This window comes from Spinacia oleracea, chromosome 3, assembly GCF_020520425.1.
Source record: "Spinacia oleracea cultivar Varoflay chromosome 3, BTI_SOV_V1, whole genome shotgun sequence".
NCBI lineage: Eukaryota > Viridiplantae > Streptophyta > Magnoliopsida > Caryophyllales > Amaranthaceae > Spinacia > Spinacia oleracea.
The window spans coordinates 65,070,352-65,081,919 of record NC_079489.1 but is presented as its reverse complement, the minus strand read 5'-3'; the positions used below and the strand labels follow the sequence as shown (position 1 = coordinate 65,081,919).

The 11,568-nt window shown below is 35.7% G+C and overlaps 1 long non-coding RNA gene across 1 annotated transcript; it reads left to right on the top strand.

The window, feature by feature from the left end:
- Positions 1-2,411: 2,411 nt before the first annotated feature.
- LOC130469080 (uncharacterized) lies at positions 2,412-3,717 on the top strand. The gene is made up of 3 exons (XR_008929459.1): positions 2,412-2,658; positions 3,071-3,168; positions 3,477-3,717. It is a non-coding gene; the product is annotated as an uncharacterized lncRNA (long non-coding RNA).
- Positions 3,718-11,568: the final 7,851 nt, after the last annotated feature.

The window sequence follows — 11,568 nt, the reverse complement described above, 5'->3', positions numbered from 1 at the left end:
TATACAACACCCCTTAAGGGTAACACGAAGCGTCCATTGCTTTGTGCGTGAAAGTTATATGAACGAATCGCATAAAAAATTTAAAATTTATATTTAAAATTAATGACAAATTAATAAATAATATTAATTTCATAATTTTAGGGCGAAAAATCGAAAATTTATTATTCAATTGATTTCCGATTATTATGGATTCAAGCATAGGTCATAAAAATTTAAAATTTATCATAAATTTACAATTTTTATGGTGGTTTTTAATCATAGGTTTCTAATTAAATTATAATTAATTATGAAAATCAAATTAATTCTAAATTATTCTAATTTTCAACAAATTAATCATAATTACAAATTAGATTGCATAATTAACAAGGCTAGGCATTCAAACTTGTTAAACATATACAGTAGGTCAATCAAAAATTCAAGATTTATCAACAAGAATCGCAAATATTTAATTTAACATCTTAAATTTACGAAATTTTGCATTCGAAAAACTAAAACCTTCGAAAAGTCATAGTTAGGCTTCGAATTTGAGAATTCTGTGTTCGGCAGAAAAATACAATTTTTGTCAAAATTTTAGAATGCCTTTTACATGCGGAATTGACACAAAAATCACTCGATTTGGATGAGTAACGAAGAAACTGCCGAAAAACTGTGTACGTATAATTAAATAAACGCAATTTGCAATTAATTAACAATTACGAAAATTAATCACCCCTTTTAATTCATGCAAATTTGTAATATTTAACCATATTCATGCAATTTAGATTATGAAAATAATAAGGGGCTCGTGATACCACTTTTAGGTTATGATACATATGACAATTCATAAATCATGCGGAAACAACCATTTAGCCAGGAATACATATTATTTACACATAATCATATAGCATAATTTAGATGCATACTCTTTGTTGCGTGCCTTCCCTAGCTGCGCCCGAACCGAACAAGAACAAGTCTTTAGGACTCCAAGTGTCGTCCCTCCGTAGATAGTCCACAGCACGTCCGGATCCGCCTTAAGATTGACCAACTAGAATCGCCCTTAAGGTACTAGAATTTTCGGCACTCTTAGGTAAGAAATATGGCTGAATTTTTCTCTCAAAACTCACTTTGAATACTTGAATTAATCTCTGAAAATTTGTGACCCTAGGCACGTATTTATAGAGTTATGGAAAGGGAATTGGAATCCTAGTAGGATACGAATTAATTAAACTTAGAATCCTACAAGAACTCTAATTAATTAATTTATCCTTTTAGGAATAGGATTTTAATCATATACTAATTCTAATAGTTTTAGGAATCGTGCATGAACACAAACTCACACACACACACGGCAGCCACGAGGGCCGCCCATGCGTGCGTGCGAGCAGCAGCCCACGCAGCGAGGCCCATGGCCTTAGGCGCGCGCTGGGCCTGCCTTGCGGTGGGCCTGGGCGCTGCCTTGGCTGGGCGCGCGTTTGGCTTGCTGGGCGATGGCCCGACTTCGTGCTGGGCCTTCGTCCGGCAGGCCTCGTCCGATGCTAATTCGTACGATACGCTTCCGATTAAATTCCCGGTTCCGGAATTCATTTCCGATACGAACAATATTTAATATTTCCGATTCCGGAATCAATTTCCGTTTCGAACAAATATTTAATATTTCCGTTTCCGGAATTATTTTCCGATTCCGATAATATTTCCGATTCTGACAATATTTCCGTTTCCGGCAATATTTCCGATTCTGGTAATATTTCCATTTCAGATCATATTTTCCGATACGTACCATGTTTCCGTTTCCGGCAACATCTACGACTTGGATAATATTTATATTTCCGATACGATCCATAATTCCGTTTCCGGCAATATCATCGTTTCCGGAGTATTCATTTCTTGCCTGTGACGATCTCAGCTCCCACTGAAACCAAGATCCGTCGATTCCGAATATCCATAGATGGAGTATCTAATGCCATTAAATACTTGATCCGTTTACGTACTATTTGTGTGACCCTACGGGTTCAGTCAAGAGTAAGCTGTGGATTAATATTATTAATTCCACTTGAACTGAAGCGGCCTCTAGCTAGGCATTCAGCTCACTTGATCTCACTGAATTATTAACTTGTTAATTAATACTGAACCGCATTTATTAGACTTAACATAGAATGCATACTTGGACCAAGGGCATTATTTCCTTCAAATGGAGCAGTACCAAATCCTAGAAAAGTGACAAAATTAACTAAAATTTATAAAAGACCTACAACTATAACAATTATCTATAACTAAGCAAAATACGCTAGGAAATGCACAATGAGGATGGAAAAAAGATAAAAATGGGAGGAAAAAGACACTTAATAGTTGACAAAACTACCACTTATCAATGATATGAATGAAAATATTGAGTTATTAACTTTTAAAAGGAGGAAGGAATAACTGCAAGTATTATGTATTACTAAGACCACATTTTTTTACTTTTGTGTGCAACATGAGAAGCGTAGACGCCTATCTCCTGTCCAGGCGCAAGGCATTGATTCGAGTAAGATGCAGCTCCCTTGTGCTAACTGAAAGGCTATACTCAATGTCCCTCATGGCCTCTCTCGCTTCAAATGTCCTCAATGCGACATCGATCTTACTATCGATGTCATGAAAATGAAGCAGCTTCTTCCTCCTCCCGTCGAAGAATTCAATGAGGTTCTTTTCTTCATACTACTGTGTGTTTTTGTTCCCCGTTTTTGTTTTTTTGTTGGGATTATTAGTTCATTTAAAGCTGGCTTGTATAATTGATTTGGATTCTGTTGAAGTATATTGAATTATAAGAGTTAATTATGCTTGTTGCAATGTTGTGGTAGTTAATGTCCAACTCTTATCCAGTGAAATTTCAAACATTTAGCAGTTGGTTATTAGACGATTTTATGGAAATTATATGAGTTTTCTTCAAGGTTTTAGATTTGCTTGGTTGAAATAATCGGGCGTTGTTCAGGTTAGCTTTCGTTTATGGGTGTTTGTGAGTCTTTTGTTTTATATCAAGAAATGGCAAGAGGTGGAATCTACTTATTAATTTATTTTCTACTATTCGATATGTTAATGTAACTTACAACTTCAGGAGATATGAACTGTCTAAGAGCGGCGATGACGACATACTGCGTGGGAGCCGGAGAAGCTTGAAGTGAGTGGGCGAACTCGTACAATGATTGCTTCAAAGTAAGTTTTTCAGTTATTTTTCTGGATTTTTAATAAATCAATTTATCAATTCACAGGATCAAAATTTTGCTGAAAAAAGAAAATCCCAAAACTGGTGTTTAAGAGTAAAAAGTTAGCACCCAGATTAAACTCATCTATGAAATCGAATTAGAACAAATTCTTTCACATATATTCCATGAAAAAGGGGATTGAATTTCCCATCTTCACACTGAATAACCTGTGTAATTGTACTCTGCTTTCATTTAGAAAATTGATTTGCATTGTTGTTTTTTGGTTGATTGTAAAATTTGGGTGCTTTTTACATGCAGGGTAAACAAAAGGAGGTGAAGGCTGAGAATTTCAACGACAATTCTGAAATTTTTGCTTTAGAATTTCGAACTTGATGAAAGAAATTGCTGGTTTTTTTATTTGTAACTCCTGAACTATAGACTATAATGAGGAAGATTAAGAATATTGATAAGATTGATGGCGGGGTGATTTTCATTGATCTATACCTCAAATATTGATAAGAATATTGATAAGCATGTGAAAGTTTCAGCGTTCCTGCCATCTGCATACCAAAGTATCTAAGGGAGTTTTTAATCTATTTATGGTCTTGCTATTTCTGTGCAGCAGTTCTGGTAGCAGCAGTTCTGGGAGCTAGCAGCAGTTCTGGCAGCAGCAGGTGTGATCTGTTCGTTTTAGTTGTTGTTCTGTTCTGTTCTGTTTCGTTGCTGTTCTGTGTTGTTCTGTTGCTGTTCTGTGCATTCTATTCTGTTCATTCTGTTCTGTCCGTGCATTGTGATACCGAGGCTGATTTGCGTTAGTTTGAGCACCTAATAGATCACGGCCTGACTAATAAATTCAAAGTTACCTTATAGATGGTCTCAAATCCTGTATTTATCAACTATCAATTTAGACATGGATGAGGGTGAATAATTGAAAGTACATTCTCAGAATATTGGTGGCTAGCTCACAGCAGCTGCTCGTGACTTTCACATTTGATATTGACAAAGAGTCTTAAAACCTTTTCCTAAAACAACTTGAGCGAGTAGTCATAGGTAGAATGAACATCTTCAAACGAAGGTTGTCATATCCTTTTTTCTTCTCCCTCTGGTTAACTCTTCTTCTTTGTTATCTAATAGAACATCTTCAGCTATAGCTTATCTGTTCATTAAATTCTTTGGGGATGAGGGGTTGTCGAGGTGGTACCAAGACTTGGGATCAAAGGCCGTCTACATCACTGCTATTTGTGGCTCCATATAGAGCATACACCAAAAAAATATTACTGTATTCAGCTGAATTGTGATGTTGGCCTTCGAAGTGGATGATACATTCATACATGAGTTCCTTGTTCAATGATAAACAATGCTCTGTTAGCAATAGCCACAAACAAAGTGCTTCTGCACTATGCCTCTCTCTAGGGTATTGGCAGCTCTAAACGTCTGAATTGTTGGACAGTTTGATATGGCTCTTCTGATTAGAACGAGTTTTTCAATGACAAACAAGGCACTGGCCGGTAGCCCCAAACAGAGTTTTCTGTGCTATGCGGCTCTACCTCTCTCTATGGTATTGACAGCTCTAAACATTTGAATTGTTTGACAGTTTGATTTGGCTCTTCTGATAAGAACACAATGTGTTTCATCACAAATACTATAGTCGAACAGGTTGTATGTCATTTAGTGCATAGCGTATTTACTACGTTAACCAGCCACATCAGGTTTTAAAGCACAAATGTAGTAAAAGAAGAACTATTCTTCTGGGAGAAAACAACCATTTCTATGCAAAAGGTTTGCAAGTTTCAAGTGTAAAGGTTGCAATTTATTTTTCTTTAGGATCTATAATTCGTTTTTATGCTATTTTTCCTTTTTTTTTTCAAAAGATTTTAAGAGTAACTTTCTAAAATTTAACAGGAACCATATTTCAAACATCAAATAATAGATCGCCCTTTAAGTTCTCCAATTATCTTCTCTCTTACTTACTTGGAGTCCTGCATATTCTATTTTTAAATCGTTTCCCCCCTCCCTCCATCCCTCCCTAATAGTTAGAAAGATTACTTAAAACATAAATCAAATCAAGAAGGGGATTTCATTAGTAAAAATTCCACGTAACAGAATTATTACAACCACCAGTCCACCAATTTTGGTAACTTCAAACCATCCTAGGATATTTCATCCCAGGAAACCCCATCTAGGATATGAAGGGGTACCTTGACTTTCGTGGATTGTTGCTCAATATTTTGTTTACTTAGATTCAACTTATGCATGCCTTTTCTTTAGGAGTTAAATAGGTTTCAATTAGTTACACAAGTTCTTGAGTCCTGGCTATAAAAACTATCCATGACTTAGAATTCCATTTCATATGTAATTTACATATAATTTCACTGTCCTTATTATTTTCCTCAGTTCTCATACTAAGCTAATGTAGTCGGCTGTCCCAATATAAACAGTATCAGATGAAAAGCCACAACAGAAACGTAATATATAAGTTGTCGCAGAAAAGAGGTCTTCTTATGGTATATGATTGGTTACAAGTAGTCGTTTAATTGACTAGTTTCTTTGAAAACTTGAAAGGCCACTGAAAAAGATATTGCATCATAGGTGGGGGAGTTGGATTGGGGATGGTTGTTCGGTCTGATGCGGGTGAGCTACTTGCAGTTGGGGTTGTTAGGTTATGATACATATGACAATTCATAAATCATGCGGAAAAACCATAAAGCCAGGAAAACATATTATTTACACATAATCATTTAGCATAGTTTAGATGCATACTCTTTGTTGCGTGCCTTCCCTAGCTGCGCCCGAACCGAACAAGAACAAGTCTTTAGGACTCCAAGTGTCGTCCCTCCGTAGATAGTCCACAGCACGTCCGGATCCGCCTTAAGATTGACCAACTAGAATCATCCTTAAGGTACTACTTATTTTCGGCTAAATGGGCAAGAGTTATGGCTGATTTTTCTGCTTAAAAATGCTAGCTTTGAATACTTGAAAACTTGTGTATAAATAATGACCCTAGGCCCTTATTTATAGAGGTATGGAAAAGGAATTGGAATCCTATTAGGATACTAATTTATTTAATTAGAATCCTGCTAGGACTCTATTTAAATAAACTTTACCTAATAGGTTTAGGATTTAATCTTTTATCGAATCCCGATAGCTTTAGGATTCGCACACGAGCATCGCACGAGCACCGTACACCCGCGCAGGCCTTGCGGCCCACGCTGAGCGCACAGCGCTCGGCCCATGCTACTGTCCGCGCGCGCCCATGGCTTCGGCTGGGCCTGGCTTGCGCTGGGCCTGGTCGAGGCCTTGGCGTGTGTTGGTGATGCGTGTGGCTTGCTGGGCGATGGCCTGGCTTCGTGCTGGGCCTTCGTCTAGCGAGCCTCGTCCGATGCTAATTCGTACGATACGCTTTCGATTAAATTCCCGATTCCGGAATTTATTTCGGATACGAACAATATTCAATATTTCCGATTCCGGAATTAATTTCCGTTTCGAACAAATATTTAATATTTCCGTTTCCGGAATTATTTTCCGATTCCGATAATATTTCCGTTTCTGACAATATTTCCGTTTCCGTCAATATTTCCATTTCCGATAATATTTTCCGATACGTACAATGTTTCCGTTTCCGGCAACATCTACGACTTGGATAATATTTATATTTCCGATACGATCCATATTTCCGTTTCCGGCAATATCATCGTTTCCGGAGTATTCATTTCTTGCCTGTGACGATCTCAGCTCCCACTGAAACCAAGATCCGTCGATTCCGAATATCCATAGATGGAGTATTTAATGCTATTAAATACTTGATCCATTTACGTACTATTTGTGTGACCCTACGGGTTCAGTCAAGAGTAAGCTGTGGATTAATATCATTAATTCCACTTGAACTGAAGCGGCCTCTAGCTAGGCATTCAGCTCACTTGATCTCACTGAATTATTAACTTGTTAATTAATACTGAACCGCATTTATTAGACTTAACATTGAATGCATACTTGGACCAAGGGCATTATTTCCTTCAGTCTCCCACTTGTCCTTAGGGACAAGTGTGCATTTCCTAATTCCTTTGTCGCTCGATGCTTGCTCTTGAACATAAGGTAAGAGTTGTCATCCTTATTATGTCCAGAGGTGTTCCTCGGTTTCAGAGTTCAACTGATCAAATAAACAGATAATCATAGCCTATGATTCATCCGAGCATGGCCATGCATTTCAAAGTTTCTAGCTCTCCGAGTGGCCTTGTACAACTTTTAAGCATCTCATCCCGATTTATGGGAGGACAATCCCAATCTTGTGATCTTGAGATTAGACTTCGTTTGATAGGTGATTACCTGAGCGTTGCCTTTATAGCCTCCTTTTACGGTGCGACGGTTGGTCAACGTCAAAGCAACCAGTTCTCAAACAAGTAATCTCAAATCACTCAGGTTTTGAGGATTTAGTGTCTAATAATTTTAATGAAATTTACTTATGACAGATTTTCATCTCTTACAGTAAAGTTTCATAGGTCTTGTCCGATACTAGTCTTCCCAAAGTAAGTATCTATGCAAATGATTATGACATTGCCATGTCTACATAGTTCAAGAAACAGAACTACTAGTCATCTTGCATTCTAATCGTCTAACGTTTTCTATGCGTCCAATTTTATAGAAAGCTCCGACTAGGGACCATTTTCAACCTTTGACATTCAAGTTCACTTGATAGACATTTCTTAGTCACAGGACTGGTCCTGACAGTCTATCTTGAATATATCGTCAAATTGAAGGGACTCATCATTTAATACTAAACCAAGATTAAATGGAATATGAAAATACATTTTATATATGATAAATGTTCAACCCCAATGTTTTATAACCATGGGCCTCAAACCCATCTTTAAAACAGTTCATGGAATTCAAAGCTATGCTTGATTTCCAGTGCCACAATGTGAGTGTTGTTTCTCACTTGTTGCATAGGTTTAGTTATCATGCTTTGCCAATCTTAATATCCTTTTCATCGAATGTTCTTCGAGATAGATGATAAGATCTTTTGAGTATGTTTATTTTGTGATCTAGTCTTTCTTGCTACAATAGTGGTTCTACGCATTTTGCAATGAAGAACTATTAAGTCAACAGACATGTGATCTACCCAAGTTCAGTGAAGAACTCTTTAACTTAAACAACCCTGTTTCATTGCTTCTTAGGCAATAATTACTTTTACTTCAACTGTTTAGGTTGCTAGTGATGCTTTGTTTGGATTTGCTTATCCAAGCAGTTCACATATATGTGGAAGTCTTTCCAGCTATATCTTAGAACATAGAAATTAATAATTAATTTCCCACGCAACAACTGATGGTTTCCAATCCATGTTGCCATTTCAAAACACGATGCTCTGTAGCTCGTCCTTGCCAATGGTTAACTCCAAAGGGATCTTGCTTGATCCTTTGCCAGTGTTTATGCGTGTAGCATCAATTTTTAGCATATCTTTATTTCCTTGAATCAAGAACTAATCCTATGTACCTTTTCAAGTACCATAAGTTTTTCTTGATCTCAATCTAGTTGATCTTTACTTAGACCAATAGAGACTGGTATGTTGTTCGTTATGCCTAAAGCCATACGATACATCTTTGGCGATCCTCATATTATATCATACATGATAAATTCTTTTGCAGAATAATTCCCAATTGAATTCTATTCATGTAACTTTAGCTCATCTAGTTTCGGTAGATACTAAATCCAGCTAAATTCTTTGACATATAATATAGGTTAAGAATCTTACTCAGATTCTTTGATGTTTAACTTAGTAAATGCTTATACATAGTTCAAACATCCTTTACTTAGATTTATTCATATGGGTCGAATATCTCCAATGGAGTCTTTCGTGTTTGATTTAGTAAATGCCATTACTTAATCCAAAACATTAATATAAGATCTTTGTAAATAGATCTTAATACCCAGTATGTACTAAGTTTCGCCTTGGTCCACCATTGATGAATAATTTCAAACCTAAGTTAATAGCATTTGAATGTTATTTCACAATAGAGAGATATGTGTGTGATACACATAGGACCAATTAAGTTTCATGTACTCCCACTAAACTTCTTATATATCTATAAGAATTATGTACTAAAATACATATTAGCTTCACTAAAATACACTTCCAATTCCCAATTGCTTGCTTAAATCTGTACTTAGATTTCATGAGCTAGCTTTCCTTTTCAAGCATTTATTTAGATCCACAAATCCCATGACATACCATGTACATAGTTATTCCAACATTTGATTGAGGAATAAGTTTTGTCATCCAATTGCCATATGTACCAATATGCAATCATTGCTTGATATATAGACTTGAGCATTACGATTATGCATGAGGTTTCAACACAATCCATGCCATGAATTTGCTTGTATCCTTTAGCAACTAATCTAGCTTTGTGTGTGAACACAATTCCATGTTTGATGGTTTTTATACTTAAAACAAACTTGCAACCAATAGGTGTGAAACTATTCTTGCAAATCAACAAAATTTTAATTTTGTCATCAAAACATTGAGTATGTTTTATGGCCTTTAGCCATTTAAAACATTTGAGTCTATATATGGCCTCTAACCATTTTAAGGAATCTAGGTTTCGTCATAGCTTTCTTACAAGTCACAAACTCATTAATCTACATGATAATAGTTTGACTGCAAGTTGTAGGTTTCTTCACTATCTAATAGAAGAATCTCATAGTTTCAATGACTTGAACTCTATGCCTACTTTGGGTATAGAACATCAAACAAATAGAATATCAATAGCCACTTGAAAGTCCTTTGAATATTCTGTTCTCCTTGAAGCACTTGTAAAGTCTTCTAAGAGATGTCTATTCTTTAAAGCCACTTCTAAAGTCCTTAAAGAATAAGTTCGGATTTTCTGAAGTACTTCGAAAAGCCTCCGGAATGTCCGTTTATGTTTGTTGTTTGCCTTGAACACTTTCGAGGTCTATTTTCTCCCACTTGTCATTTTGGAAACGAATCTCCAAAAGGACATCATTTCGAGCAAACAAACATTATGTTCTCAAAAATTCGTGGTAGAAACAATACCCATGTGTCTCATTTGAATAAATCACAATGAAACATATATCTATACTTGGGCCTTAGTTTGTTGAATAACAAACACTAAGCTCCCACTGAGTTTAGGAACTCTTTAGATATATTATGAAAAGATATTCTGAAATTACTTTTCAATAGCTTTGACGAATTTGGTTTAGTTTGGTGGTAGTTGAGCATTTGTTTTAGAAATTATAGGAAAATTCTTTATGATTCATCATTGATCGAATCAAGTACTAATTGACTTCGATCATTCCAACTTAGATATGCCATATCTTATGGAGCTAGATTGTGAAATTACAACACACAATCATTGATGATCATATTTGGTCTCAAGTAATCATCAACATGATCTAACCTAGATCTTTATGATTTCTTGCCAAGTGGATTTTATACTTCTGAATCTTTGAACTAGCCAAACAGATTCAACTTATATCACATTTGAGTAAATAAACCTATATTCACTCAAATCCATGTGAAATAATAAAGTCATAAAACCTTTCTTTAGCTTTGAACTCTATCGTCTAGGCGTTCTAACAATAGTTCATATTCTTTGTTACTTTCAACAAGTAAGACTATCTTGTCTTAAATTGATCTAGAAATCAACCAACTTTCAAAAGTCCATTAAAATAGAGCTTTTGAATGTTAACTTGTTGATATGGTCTAAGCAACAATGCCAAAGATTAGTGGAACTCAAATCAAGAGATTGATTTGAACCTAGTAAAGTTTTATTGTTAAAGAGTTGTTTGTTTTAATCAAGCATATTGACTCATCCCGTAAATGACCATTTCATTCAAATAAACAAACAAACAAACAAACAAACATTGTTTTTGTTCTTCTGAATGTGAGTCTTTCTGTGTTTGAAGCAGAAATTTAGGTATGCTGATTATGGAACAAAATAGCCATTTAGTTCCAGCCTTGAAAGGACTTAAAACAAACTAGATGACCCTACAACTAATGTAGCATTGCCATGCTTCATTTCCCACTTGTAGGTCATTAGTGTAGCCTAGCTTCCATTGTTTGAGTTATTACCGAAGTAAGAACCTCAAGCGGTATATGATACCAAGGAAGTTTGATTGCTAGGTCACTTTTCTTTAAACATAAACTTATAGGTAGAAACGGAATCGTAAACTCCTTTCATTTGTTCCTTGTTTTCCTATTTCTTGTACCCTTTCTTATAGTCTTAAGAATTGAATTCTTTAGTGTTGACTTTTATACTTTGTTAGACATGTCCAATGTCACCAACAAGGTTCTTTACCATTTTAATTTATGTTGAATATTTTGTTTCAACTAGATGATCTTACCAGAAGCTTCTAAAGTTCTCTAAGCATCGATCTATTCGAATGTCTAGGGACT